The sequence below is a fragment of the Thermobia domestica genome, chromosome 7 (genome assembly GCF_964235325.1).
Source record: "Thermobia domestica chromosome 7, izTheDome1.hap1.1, whole genome shotgun sequence".
NCBI lineage: Eukaryota > Metazoa > Arthropoda > Insecta > Zygentoma > Lepismatidae > Thermobia > Thermobia domestica.
The window spans coordinates 286750169-286765584 of NC_137460.1; positions in this window are offsets into that span (position 1 = coordinate 286750169).

Consider the following 15416-nt stretch of genomic DNA (forward strand, 5'->3'; position numbering starts at 1 on the left):
ATATTTGTTTGGTGCATTTACGTTCAACCGTTTGATATTAGTAGTACTGGGTGTTTATCCTGATACAGGAAATGTATCTTAGCGGCTATTTTGAATACGGTGACCGATATGAAAAATCCATTGGGACAAAGATTTTTTGTTTTTAAATATCTATCGAACGAGGCATCACTAGTCCCATGTTCCTATTTAAACTTTTAAAGTTGTGTCCCGGGCACCCATGAAGTGCGGCAATAGGTGGCACTGCGACATCGCCATTCGATTTGCCCCATGGTGTTTTTTGTCCATTTATCTTCAAGCGTTTTCACTTCAGAGTTCATGTTCCAAAGTTGTGCCGGAAATGCATTGATATACCAGCAAAAGCAAGCAAATAGTCGCTGCTCAGACGGTGACGTCATGTATTACTAACGAAGTCATGGAGTCCGTGTTCGAATCTCGCTGCGGTCATAATATTTCATAGCCGGGATTCAGTTGCTTCGAAACGTATTTTTGCTTTGCTGAAACATTTAAATCTCTTCTATTTCTAGCAACAGCTTCTATTTCTATCAGTATGTAAAGTTGGTTGCTCCAACAGCTCATAAGAATAGTTTTTATTTGCTAACAGCCAGATACCACTCCTTATTTCGATATATGTTGTTTGACTTAAAGTGAGCACTGCACAGCTGTTTAGAATTTTGTTCCACTTTCCTTCAGGCAATTTTTACACGTTAACAGACAATATTTTACTGACTTTTTAAATGCCTCAAGGGATAAGACAAAATCAAAATGTTAACAGACTGTTCCGTGAGTATTAGCTCAGAAGAGGTTTCGATTTATGTTTACTTGCTATCTCTGCTCTGTTTAGAAACGAAAGCTTTTTGTCGTATAAAGAAATTAATTTGTTCCATTTTTTTTAACGTTCATCCACTAAAGTTAAACAATCATCTGTTTTACAGAAGAAACAATGTGTATAGTTTTACTTTCCTGTTTAAAATTTAATCCTTTGTCAGTGCTATATGTGAATCAGTGCTTTATTTGTAGAATCGGAGAGGAATTTACGTAGATACTGCTTTTCCAGAGTGGGAAGAGCAGATCTACATCTGTAGAAACCTAACAATTCTCATAAGCATTATAAGTTCGGCAATATTCCTTCTACAATACTAGTTTCCAACTCAAGTAATACGTAATAATAATAATAATAATAATAATAATAATAATAATAATAATAATAATAATAATAATAATAATAATAATAATAATAATAATAATAATAATAATAATAATATAATGTAGTATCAAACTTCAAGGTTTCAATATGATACATGTATTCATGAAACCAGTCACTACTTGTGACACACTCAGTTGGTCTTCCATTCCCGGCGGGAGCTCATGTGGTTCTGATCCCACTTTAAACAGTAGGTTCTGTCTCAATTAGTCTCGCTGCTGAAAGGGATGTTAAACTCTACAATGAAATGAAATCTTAGAGTTTTAAGTCCCATGAATATGTTAGCTAGGGTAAAAGAGACGGTGATGATGAGAAATAAATGAAAGGGTGGAATTAAAAAACTCGGAGAAACCCGAGAAAACCAACGCACATGGTATTTGTCAACCTCAAAGTTCACTTGGCGCGAGCTGAGATCGAATGTACCAGAAGTGAACGCTCTACCAATGAGCCACTGCGGCCTGGTTTAAACTCTACATGTCTAACATGTAATACTTCCCAAGTGAATCACTCCTATTTTGAAAAAAAAAATGGCAGATAGATACTACTACACATAAAGGAATACGTCTTTTTTCTTTTTTGCGGAAAAGCGGTTTTATGGGGCAAAAGCTCCCACCCAAAATTTTGAAAGTTGACCTCCGAAAGGCAAGAAGAGGTGGACCAAAGTGAACGAAATTGTGTGTAGATATTATATATGTAAAATAAGTCCTCTCGTGTTTAACATGTGTCTTCATCCGATTTCTTCAAATTTGATACATCAACAGTAAACACAAACAATATAGCGTATTTTATAGTATTTCGGGATGCACCTTTAACCTTTACAATGTTTTTCCGCATAAAGAGAAAGACGTGTCGATTTATTACCTATTTACTGTTGATGTGCCAGATTTGAAGCAAATCGGATGCGGACACTTGGGAAACACGAGAGACCTTATTTAACATATACAATACCTTCACACAATTTCATTTGCTTCGATCCACTCCTTCCTGCGCTACTACGGTAAAATTTCCTTTTTCCTGAGGGGATCTTGGCCCCCAAAACACTATTTGCGCAATGGCCCCTTCGAATTGCACTTTTGATATTTCGTAGTCAACGATTTAAGTCTGTGTCCCGCCCAAATCTTTTCTTTTTTTAAAGAGAATTCGAAGCAGTAATCCCTTATTTGACGTCTACAATATCTGTGCAGAGTTTCATTGACTTCGGTCCACTTCCTATTGCAGTTCGGGAGCCAAATTTCAAAATTTTGGGTCATGGCTTTTGCCCCTAAAACCGTTGTTCCGCAGAAAATAAAAAATCCGTATTCGCTAAATTTTGCGTATTGTCACTACAACAAAATTTTGTTCGTTTTTCATGTCCTTTAAGCACTTCTGACATACTATTATTAGCATTTCTGATATTTCATTATCAAAATTTAGATGGGTCTCAATGGGAACTGAACTGAATGGGAAACTGGCTGATATATACAGAGTCTTCATCTTTTAGCTGAAATTCATGAACATAGTCCCGTGCTTTTGAAAAATCGCCCGGAGACCTACTACTAAACACATCTCTATACTCCGTAATTAAATCATAAATTTGTTGTCTGTCATGTTCAGAGAGTTCCGGGTTCATATAAACCTTGCTACAATCAAATTTATCAGATTGATTCTTTTGAAGACCAGCATCTTCTGTAACATTACTACAAAAATGTTCCTCCCTATTCAGAATTGCATGCCCTAAAACTATTCTTGCTAAACAAAAATTGCTTGTCAGTAGGATTCGACACCCAATGTAAATATGTAAATTTACGCTGTCAACTGCAGTATATCTTAATAAAACATGTACAGCACCCACTATGAACTTATTAGGTACCAAATAATCTCTATTACCTAATAAAACAATTTTTTCACTTTAACACATGTTCGAGAATGTGGGAGCAACCAAACAGAAGAAAAAACCTTATACACAGGAGATACGAGCGTAGGAAATTCGTTAGACACAAAATTAACTGTACTGTCCGTGGGCAGAGTAAATTTAGGAATCTTATCAAACCGCGTGGCTTCCAAATATAAATCATGTAAATTTAAAATTGCCTTATGTGCTAATAAAAATTTTTGCCCCAATAGGAGTGGGTAGGGTCGTCAAGTCTAGGAGGCTTAGGTGGGCAGGTCATGTAGCCAGAATGGAAGAAAGTAGAAACGCTTTCAAAGTCTTGACTGGAAGACCCATAGGAAAACGACCATTAGGAAGACCTAGGCGCAGATGGGAGGATAATATTAAGATGGATCTCGAAGAGATAGGAATACAAAGTAGAAACTGGATCCAATTAGCTAAGGATAGAAGTCAGTGGAGAGCTTTTGTGAACGCGGCACTGAACCTCCGGGTTCCATAGGCCATAGAGTTAGTTTTTAGTTAGTTAGGAGTGGGTGGGAATATGCTGAAATAACCCGAAAAGAATAACAAAAAACTTGAGATCCAAGCTTGAATTGAACTAAACTTATCTTGTGAACAGAAAAAGTATTCCCTGTCACGCTTTTCAAAAACCTATGCGTTGCTTGAACTTTAGCAAAACGCGGGACCATGGCCTTACCAATACAAGACATCTATTATCCAGAATCCAGTAATAAAGAACTCTCTTTTCCATTGATAGTAACATTAAGATGAGGAAGCGCACGTTCAATTTGAACAGGGACTTTAGGACGTTGAAGAGCTAATTGTACTGCATCAACTCTATTGATCAGTTTAAATTACTTCTCCAGTGGCAATATGGTTTTCTTTTTCACATTTATGACAAATAATATGACTCCTCTGATTTGTCCTATTCCCTATATTGTTATTCTGACCACCAGGCTAACGATTTTGCTGAAACTGTTGCCCATTTTCCCGTCTATTATAATTACGTCCATAATTGTTATTACTATTGTTGTTATTAGTATTACGTCTCGAAAACGAACGTTGATCATCTGTTCTCTTATTTTCTGTTTGCAAAGACAATTGAACTAATTGCTTTTGTATAGCAGCCAGCTGATCTTTAACCTCATCGGTTTCCTTTGCATTCGTGGCTTGAGAGGGCAAACTCCTTACTACAGCCTGGGAAAGCTGACTGCGGAACGGAATCCGATTGAACTCGAGTATTCTCAGGCGAATTACATTGCATTAGTGGAGAATTTGCTAATAACGGATTTTTCTTAATAAGCTTTTCAATTGCTTTTCTTTCCAACAACACGCGTGTCTTCTCTTCATCCAACAAATGTTGCACAAAAGCTTCAACCGTATGATATTGCTTTTTTATTGCCAATCTCATATACTCCGGAGATAATCTATCGATTATTAACTGCACTTGCTTAGCTACTGGCGCGTCCTTATAGTTGCGTAAAATTAAATTGCACTTGGCATAAACGTATGATAGAATACTCTCTCCATCATTTTGTTCTCGTGTCCGCATATCCTATTCTGTTATTTGAGGTAAAAGCGCGTCTTTGAAAGCAGCTATTAACTTCTGTTTAAACTGCTCGTATGACAACTCCGGAAAATCTGCTTGTTTTGACGTAGTGTCAAACCAAATGGCTGTTCACCCCTTTAAAAGCGAACCCAGAATCAATTTTTTCTTTATGTCTGTCCAATTATTAACTTGAGCTAATACTTCAAATTGATCTATATAGCGAACAATATCATCGCCCATACGTCCGAAAAATGGTTCTGACCGAAGGATATGACTCAAAATACCAATATTATCCTGATTCCCCCCAACAGCCACGTCTACAGTAAACTCAAACCTGTCAGAATCTAATCAAGATACAATACTCGAAAGTGAATGCGTAAACTGTAATTGCTTTTAAATCTTATCAAAACGTTGTCGCGTAAAACGTACGCGACCCGAAGATGACGTAATAATCGGTTCAAAAAATTCAGTAGTATCTAAATGATCACCAAAATCAGATAAAAACTCATTATCCTCAGCTAAGTAAAGCAACATATAAAAATTATCACCAAATAAATGTCAGAACAATAAAGTGAAAATGCCGAAATTCTTTTTTTTTCCTTTTTAACCCAGCTGCACAGGTACTACAGAAATCAAACCTAAAGCATCTCCCATCATGAAACAGGCCTAAATAGCAGTTATGTTTAACTTAATTTCATCTATCCCTTTGGTCATCGTGAGACCGGTAGATGACTAGATTTTGGGGTTGTTTCTCCACCACCAACTTACTATGGAATATGAAAGTAAATTTCATCTGAAAGATAACTCAACAAATAAAGCATAAGGGTAATGTAGCTAATAGGTATTTAGTAATTATAACTAGTACACAAATTTGCATTTTCAAAAGCGCAGCAGATTGGGAAAGGTAAAGTTATATTATTAATGTAAAGTCTGGCATAGTCACTTGAAGTTTCGACGTATTTACTGTATCTTCATCAATGGATGATACTCTATTCTCGCCTCTCTCTCTCTCTCTCTCTCTCTCTCTCTTGTTGGTTGCTCTTCTCCCAACTCCAAACGAAGTACACCGAGAAGCACTCACCATCCAGTTTTGTTTCGTCGACTGAGGCCTAAAACCACACCTCCTGAATTCCTCAATACCAAATATGGTCAATCTATAACTTACCTCCTCATAACACCGTGTTCGTGACGTCACATAAGTCAAAACGTTTAAACGTCGAAGACCCCACAAGCCGGGGAATTCACCTCCTAGTCCGAAGTTGTACTTTCTGAGGAATTCCAAGAGAAAAGCTAAACCTCAGCCAAAAGGAGAAAACGCAAAATACACACTTAACAAAAATCGTCGACGTAGTTACCAGACAATAACTTTTAGCTGAGGCAATCCAATGAATTAGCTAGAGAAGAGTTAACTGGGCGCTCGAAATTTTTACACATTAGTAGAATGTGAGCAATGTCCACAAGCGCAGACTAGTGACACTGTTAAGAAATGAAAACGTAGCCAGACACAAGTAGAAAGTAGATACTTTGCACAAAGGTAAGAAAACAAACAAGTATATTGACTATATATGAGGTTAAATGAATCTGCTATTGCACTATCTTTAATAAACACAAAGGTATACAAAAATGCATCTAGGAAGCTTGAGACAACATTATTGAACTTTCCGAAGAAAGAAAAAAATAAAATAATCCAGCGAAGTAGATGTCGTGAATTCAAAAGTCCGTCGATGGAATCGAACCAGGGACCTCCGACGAATAGTATTGTAACAAAAATATGCATAATTTATCAAAGTAACAAATACGGTGAACATAAACATATGATCAATAGACATATTACGTCAGGGTGAAATAGGTTTAAACTTCAGACACTACAGAATACATTTCATTTGCTCTCCCTTCCGGTCTAGTGGCTAGCACGTGTGCCTTTGGTGTACGGTGTCCCGGGTTCGATTCCCGCTCGTAGAATTTCAACTGTCATTAATGTTTTTGTGTTTGTTTCCCTGTCGTTCATGGTTATTGGAAATAACTAAAATGTGTATACCGAGTAGAAATAGTGACAAGTTACTGAGATACGTTCGGTGAATCAGTTAACTTAAAGAAAAGAAAAAAACGGTCTAAGCGCTTAAAGGTAGATCGCTCTTAAAGGTTAGTTCCAGTTCCATTTACCTGTTATCGAAGTTTCTCTTTGTGTTTCTATCGGATTCGATTAAATAAAATTTCTTATAGAGACGTCGTGGAATTGATTTATTGACTAAGCCAGAACGACTATGATTTTATTATTAATACCATTTATTACAATTATTATTATTATTATTATTATTATTATTATTATTATTATTATTATTATTATTATTATTATTATTATCAATTTTATTAGTTAAAGTACGAAGTTTAAAATAAGGCGATGCAGCATTTACGTAAAAAAATGATAATTTATTTGATAATATTCAATAGTCCACCATACATTTGCGAGAGTTTTCTTGAGAAAAGAAGTGTATACAACATTGAATAGTAAAAATATTACAATAAAAATATATTATTAAAAATATTCATTAAGTAATTGGAGTTAAACATGCCTTTCCAGTAAGAATTATATATAGAGAGAATTTGCTTTAAAGTGCAATCCACACGAATATTCGAGTTTTAATCCGACTAGAAATCGATAACTTACACGATAATATTTACTTCAATATTTCTATAATTCTTTATTCATCTACGTATTATAATTCTCTTTAAGTTACGATTTTTCCATTTCAAAACGTGGAACGAGAAGTGAATGTAATATTCTATTTGTTAAGAAAACCTTTGAAACAGTGATGATTTCAGGGGGTGACCTGAGGAAGAATTTGAGACATAACTAACTAACTAACTAACTCTATGGCCTATGGAACCCGGAGGTTCAGTGCCGCGTTCACAAAAGCTCTCCACTGACTTCTATCCTTAGCTAATTGGATCCAGTTTCTACTTTGTATTCCTATCTCTGCGAGATCCATCTTAATATTATCCTCCCATCTGCGCCTAGGTCTTCCTAATGGTCGTTTTCCTATGGGTCTACCAGTCAAGACTTTGAAAGCGTTTCTACTTTCTTCCATTCTAGCTACATGACCTGCCCACCTAAGCCTCCTAGACTTGACGACCCTAGCAATGTTGGGTAAACCGTATAAACTATGTAGTTCCTCGTTATGAAGCTTCCGCCATTCCCCATTCTCGTTCCTCTTGGGTCCGAATATTCTTCTCAGGATCCTGTTCTCAAATACTTTCAGTCTATGTTCTTCCCTCAGAGTAAGCGACCATGTTTCGCAACCATATAGAACAACAGGTATGATTATCGTTTTATATATTTTAAGCTTCAAATTCCTCGACAGAATTCGCGACGACAAGAGATTTTGAACCGAATAGTAACACGAATTTGAGACATTGTCGATATAAAAAATTTCCTCCTTCGAAGCAATATTTTCGATCATGCTCAACGTGGACTAATAGCTGTTTTAGCGGTTTTCCGTCCCACCAACGACTATAAATACTTTTCCATTACAAATCAATGGATAATAATGAAATATTGAACATACTTAATATTTTGTTTTCAGCTATAAATTTTAGATTTGCAATTCACATAACGTTCCGTTCAAAACGAATTTCAAAGAAAAGTATTTCCCAAAGACTTTTTCAGAGAAATGTTCTCAGTCCTCTGATGAAAAGAGGAATACACTCAAAAAAAGACGAATTTTACTTACAAGGTTTGAACACATAAGAAGTTGTTTCTTTTTAAAATCCCCTTGCCTGGCAACACGTCTTTCTTTTTTGTCCTTCCTTTAGTACCCGGCTATTTGGTAGCGTTTGCAAAGCGTATTTATTGCTAATGCGTACGGTTGGAATACGCTGACCATGTATTTATATGTGGATGGCTAATCACAAATGCGAAAGCAATAAAAACGCGGAAAAACATCAGGTCAAGCGTATTTGGTGCGTTTCGGAACAATAGACCGCCTGCTGTTGAAAAAGATGTCTAAATGAAGGACAAAAAGGAAAGACGCGTTGACAGGCAAGGGTTTTTTTAGGAAGAAACAGCTGCTTGGAAGATGCTTTGTGCAGAGTATTGGAACCCTGCTAGTATAGTCCTGGACCTTTGGAAAAGAAAACCAGAAACCCTGTCTGATTCACAATATGATTTATAAGTCTTGAAAAAGTAAAATTACCGAGTAGCCACTTTGACCGCGTTCCTTGCTGGTAGTGATGAGCAAATGCAAGCCCAAGACCAAGACCGGGGTGGTCTTGCTCTTGCACATCCAGTCTTTGTCTTGGTCTTGCACTGGAACCCTTGGTCTTGGTCTTGGTCTTGCATGCAAGAGTCTTGCAAGTGTTGTATTTAAGAAATCTCAAGCTTTTCATAGGTAAATTTTACTATGGATATAAGTGATAATAAACTCTACAATGCGCCAACAGTTACGGAAATACAACGCATGTTTCTAAATGGAATATAGTTTAACTTTGTGTAAGTATCATGGTAGTGTGCAACATAGGTGATGACCTTTCCTTTTTTAATGGGTGCCCATGCTTCACTACTTGTAAGATATGCCTAAAACACAACGTTTCGTAATCTGTTTATATTTTTTAACAGATCGAACACTCCACTGGTTCCCAGATAGGGGAGGATAAATCTGAGACTAGTGCTCTCAAACGGTTCGGGTCGGGACGGGTTGTCGGGGCAGGTCAGTCGGGTCAGCTCGGGTCGTGTTGTCGGGTCAGGCTACTTGGGTCGTGTTGTCGGGTTGGGTCAGTCGGGTCAGTTCACTTTTATCAACTGAGTTTAGGTTGAGCTTATACTCGCCTGGAGTCGAAAGCTGCTGTTTTTCATTAGCTGCCTAATTAAAAATAACAGTTTTCAATTGATTTTATAGAAAACATAAATCTATTCTGAACACTTGCAGCTAGTGTTTTTATGGTAAATGCTTGTTTTTGTACTTGTGTGTACTTTAATTTTTAAATGTGGAAGATTGATTTTACCAATTGACTGTAATATTAATATCTACGCCAATATGGAGTCTGCATTTAGAACAAAACTAGAAGTTGTTTAAGCAAGGCCAAAAGAAAGATTGGTTATGGACGACCAAGCCCAAGCGGGGCCGCGGTGATTCAGTGGTACAAAGTTTTTTCTGGTGTATGGTGTCCATGGGTCCATCCCAGCTTGTGCTAAGTGGGCTTTGCGGTGGAGAAACGCCGTGTAGTGGGTTTTCTCGGGGTTCTCCTGTTTCCTCTCACTTTCTTCATTCCACCATTTCATTCATTTCTCATTGTCACAATATCCCTTAGCCTCGGTACAGAATCGAGAGACCTTAAACTGAATATTTCATTTTATTTCACCAAGCCAAAGAACATTCATACAAGAACAAGATAAAGATTGGATATTCAAGACAAAGTGCATAGTAATCTTGCTCCTGGTGATCACCAAGTAGCGATGAGCATATTTTCTTGCTTTCCGTATAGTATGAAAGACCATAATCAAAATCACACTTGGTCTTCATGTATACCGATGAGGCGAGCATTCTTGGCTCTTGTATAGCATGAAAGACCACCAAGAGTACGAAATGCAGGACCAAGACTTGACTGTGCAAGACAAAGAATAAGACGCAGTATTGATGGCCAAGACCCAGGGTGCGAATTGTTTGAATTTCATTTGTTGGGCTGAAAGTGGTGAAATAAAATTAGTACTTTATAATTAATTATAATACTGTATTTTTAAATTTTAAATTACAAAATTCATATTATGTATTTTCTTACTTGCAGCTATATATATTGTAAAAGACGCTTTAATTACCGAGAAAGAAAAATCAAAGTGGCGCGGGTCCTGGAATCATAAGAACCTATTTTGGAATGAAAGTTGAAGGGTTCGAAAAAATCACAGGTGTTCTCCCGATTCAATTGTCTATGTCTTTTGTGTAAATTCAATCTATATAAATACTTTTGACCTGTATTGGAAATACAAAATAACGGCATCAAACGCCAAGTTATTTGAAGTCTCACTTGTGAATATGGATTACTAACATCAATTACCCGATTTGTTGGGTTAAACTTAATAATAATAATAATAATAATAATAATAATAATAATAATAATAATAATAATAATAATAATATATTTCGTTAGTCAGCCACTTTTTACTATTAGTAAAGCGCTCTCTGATATCAGCCGTTTTCTATTATTTTTACACTGTATTTCTCTCCTCCACTCTCCCCAAGTTCCTGGGCTGAATTTGAATTTAAACGGCATCAGAAGTGTCACTGTTCGTCTCAGAGACCCCAAAAACTAAGGATTCGGTCATTTTCAATAAACTTATATATCTCCTTCACCCCCATGTTCGAGGTACGGCATCGGAAGCGTCATTGTTAATCTCAATGACCTCGAAAACCATGAGTTCGATATTGATAATGGTAATTTTTGATAATTTTATATATCTTGTTCCTCTCCCAAGTTGCGGTGCTGAATTTGCATTTAAACGGAATCGGAAGTATCACTGTTCACCTTAGCGACGCCGAAAACTATGGATTCGACATTAACATTTGTCATTTTCGATCGTTTTTATATATATTCTCTTATCTCCACCAAGCTACGGGGCTGAACTTGGATTTAAATCGCATCGAAAGTGTCACTGTTTATATCAGCGACCCAAAAACTATAGACTCCATTTTCCATCATTTTAAAATCTATTTCATTCCCCCTCCCCTAAACAGCACCGTCAACGTGATATGACAGAAACCACCTCAGGTCTGATCCTCATCTATGTCGAAAATTTGATTGAGATCGGTTGGCTGGTTCAAGAGTGATGAAGTCACAAAGACAGCACTTACATTTTTAATTTTTTGCATGTATATATATATATATATATATATATATATATATATATATATATATATATACATATATATATATATATATATATATATATATATATATATATATATACATATATATATATATATATATATATATATATATATATATATATATATATATATATATACCCCTCCCTTCCTCCTCCTCTATGTTCTACCATTAAAGTGAAACAAACTCTATAAACCTTTTCAGGACCGAACCTCATAAATGTTAAAAATTTGATTGAGATCGGTTAAAGAGTTATTAAGTCACAATCTTAGTCATTTTTATTTTTATTTATATTGATTTTTGTACATCTGCACTTCCTCCTCCTCTCCTACATTGCTTCTCAAAATGAACTGACAGATAACATTCCACGATTGAACCTCAACTATGTTAAAAATATGATCGAGATTGGTTGTTGGTTTCAAGAGCTATTAAGTTTTATTTATTATTTTATAACTTCCTTCCCTGCCCTAAGTTTTACCGTCAAAGTAAAATTATGAAAACACTCCAGGCCCAAACCTAATCTATGTTGAAATTTAGATCGTGATCGATTGGCTGGTTCAGAGATTAGGAGTCCCAAAAACAGTCACTTTCAATTTTATAATATAAATTTATTGTTGTAGTATAATATTATATAGTTCAATCCTCGATGCGCCGTATTACTAAGGAGGCTAAAAGTTATATTAATAAACAATTATTCAATGTATAAGCATCCGTCCATAAAATCAAACTTGCGGTCAGATGCACTAAGTTTTTGTCAATGTCATGAAAATGTTATTTCGATATTAGTTTAAAAAGAGTACACATTGAAAATTTCCAACGGATGCTTGAGTCTCGGAGCCAAGGCCATACCCATGTAGTCGACACCTATGGTGTACGGTATTACTGATGTTCAATACTACATTTCTCTTTTGTTTTGGAAGAAGAACACCACTAATATGCTTTGAACTGAAATGAAGTATCTAGTTTAACGTCCCACGATTATGCACCAAGGCTTAGGGAGACAGTGATGATGAAAATGACTGAAATGGTGGAATGAAGAAAGTAGGAGGAAACGAAAAAATACAGAGAAAACCCACGGACACGGTGTTTGTCCACCAAAAAATCTCACATAGTGCCAGATGACATCTGTGTGGTTTGAAAACGAGTAATATCTACAGAAAACTCGAACAACCAATTCAGAAAACGACATACTGCTGCTATAAGCTACAGGGGCAGATCGACTCACACGGATTGCATAAACTACTGTGAACACATTCACTTCAGCGGTATTTTTACTGAAGGCAAGAAATCCATCTCCTTTTTTATATTATATAAAAAAATCAAGTAGTGCCCGTACTTGTGCAAGACTCTTGCGCAAGAGTCTTGGTCCTGGTCTTGGTCTTGGTCTTGCACCCCTGGTCTTGGTTTTGGTCTTACATCGGTATTCCTGAACTTTGTCTTGGTCCTGGTCTTGCATGCAAGACTCTTGCAAAAACTGAAAGACCAAGACTTTTGCGCTCATCACTACTTGCTGGGAGTAACGAAGTCTCAAGTAGCCACACGCTTAGACATCTTTTAAACAGCAGGCGGTATATTATTCCGAAACGCATTAAATACGCTCGAGCTAACGTTTTCTCCGCGTTTTTATTGCTTTCGCGTTTTTGATTAGCCATCTACATTTAAATACATGGTCAGCTTATTCCAAGCGTACGCATGAGCAATAAATACGCTTTAGAAACGCTACCAAATAGCTGAGTTCTTAATGACCGTAACCATCGGTTGAAAATCCTCTCGCGTTTCTACTCGTATCGCTATTTCTGAGAATATTCTTCAAAACTTTTGATTTCAATCATTACCCGCTCTATCTTCTAAGGGTTTAGGTATGTGAAACAGAAGAAACTCTTTTCCGCAAAATAACATTTTTGGCGACGGAGCGATCCAAAATTTGCAAAGGAAAATAAGATATTTAAAACCTAATTTGTCGGATATTCATCTCGTAATGATTTTTTTTTCGTTTGAATATTTCTGGAGAAATCGAGTTTATTCGCATTCTGGCGCTAATTTAGGACAAGACAAATTTGGAAAGGGGTAAACTGAAGTCCAAAGAAAATGCTCGTAAGCTTATTTACAAACGAGATATCTCTGCTCCTTCACGTGTGCAGCCACTTCGAAACTGCTGTCGACGAGAATGAGAAATTTGCATCGTCGCCACTGGCGAACTTCAAATACACGAAGACTCTTGAATCCCGGAAAAAGAGTTCGATGCTTTTAGATGCTGTTTCATCTGCATTTTCCGGCAGTATTTCCTCTTTGCCAACCATCGGTGACCTCGATAGAATGGAATCCAAGAACTGACTGTTTCATATTACCTTTGTTATATTCAATAACTTAAACCAGAAATAGAAACCACTGAGCAAAACAACACTTTCTCCTTTTCTTAAATTAATAACTGTGGAAACAGTTTTGCCAACTAACAACATATTGACTTCACCAGACACTATGAGAACAGCTATTCAGTTAGTTGGCGAAACTGTTACACAGTTATTTTAAAATAAAAACAAAACGTTGCTTTATTCATTGGTTTCTATTTCTAGTTTAAGTTAAAAGATGGGTCGATTTCTTTCAGAAAACAATAGTATGCAATTTCGAAGAATTAAGACTGATTAACTAAAAAATCTTATCGGGTTAAATTATTATTATGATACTACTACTATTTTTAAATATTTTGATTCATTCGCGAAAAAAACGCTAGAAATATATTCAGAATAAAGCATTTTGTAACAAAAGGTTCTACCATTAAAAATTGTTTTTGTATTGTAATAACCCCCAACATAAGCAAAATTGGCGAAAAAACTAAAATCAAAAAGTGTTACGTAACGAAGGGGGAAGGGGTTCAGCCTTGCGTTACGAAGTGTACCAAGTGGAGGGAGGGGTAAAAATTGCTTAAAGATAGCGTTACGTAATATGTGGACAGCCCCTTTACGTTGGTCTAGTTGCCTTGATTTGGAACTTTCAAATTTCATCCTTTTTCCACTGAAAAGTATCGATAATTCAACAAGCAAATAATTATACCATGATAATTAAATTGAAATTCATCGTAATATGGCCCGTGACAAACAATTTATCATTTTATATAGTAAAGGTCAGGTCCATCGGTATTGTAACAGAGCAGTGATTGAGCGATTGATCGTAGAAATTGAAACTCCGATTAGTTACAATTCCACAACCTAGTTTTATTACAAATGTACACTCTTTAGTCAATAGAGAAGAGACCGTGGATTATGTGTTAGAGTTGGTGACGATGTGTTTTGGTGGGTGAGTGTGGGTGACAGTGGTTCATTGTGGTGGTGGGTCGGAGTGGTTCATGATGGATGCTGAGTCAGAGTGGGTCATGGTAGGTGGTGTGTCGTGGTGGGTCGTGCGTCACGGTGGGTGGTGGGTCAGAGGGTCATGAGTCAATTTTTTTCGACCCATGCCATCTCTAATTGAGCCCAAGAGCTGTCACTGAAATATATTACATGTTTAGGAATGCTAGCTCCATTTTTAAGTTTACCAAAAATATTGTTAAAAAATCATGTACAGCCACACTGTCATGATTTAAATGGTCACTGATTACGCGGCCACTTTCCAAGGCTGTTCTGAGTGATTTCCATGGTTCATTAACCTGAAACAGCCCTTAAAGGAATGTATTAATCCCTTGCAGATTCATTACTACTGAAAAATTTAGTATGTATTAGAAGTTTTATTTTGGCTCTTAGGTACAAATAACCAAAACCAAATTTGGTTCACACAATATATAGGTACTTCTTCACCTTGTGCAAAAATTTCACACACGTACAACTTTCACCACATGCTCATTCCGGGGCCTGAACTTGGGGCTATAAATGCTGCCATAAGTCTACACTTATACAACATGCATCAGTTTTGACTGCAGATTTGAA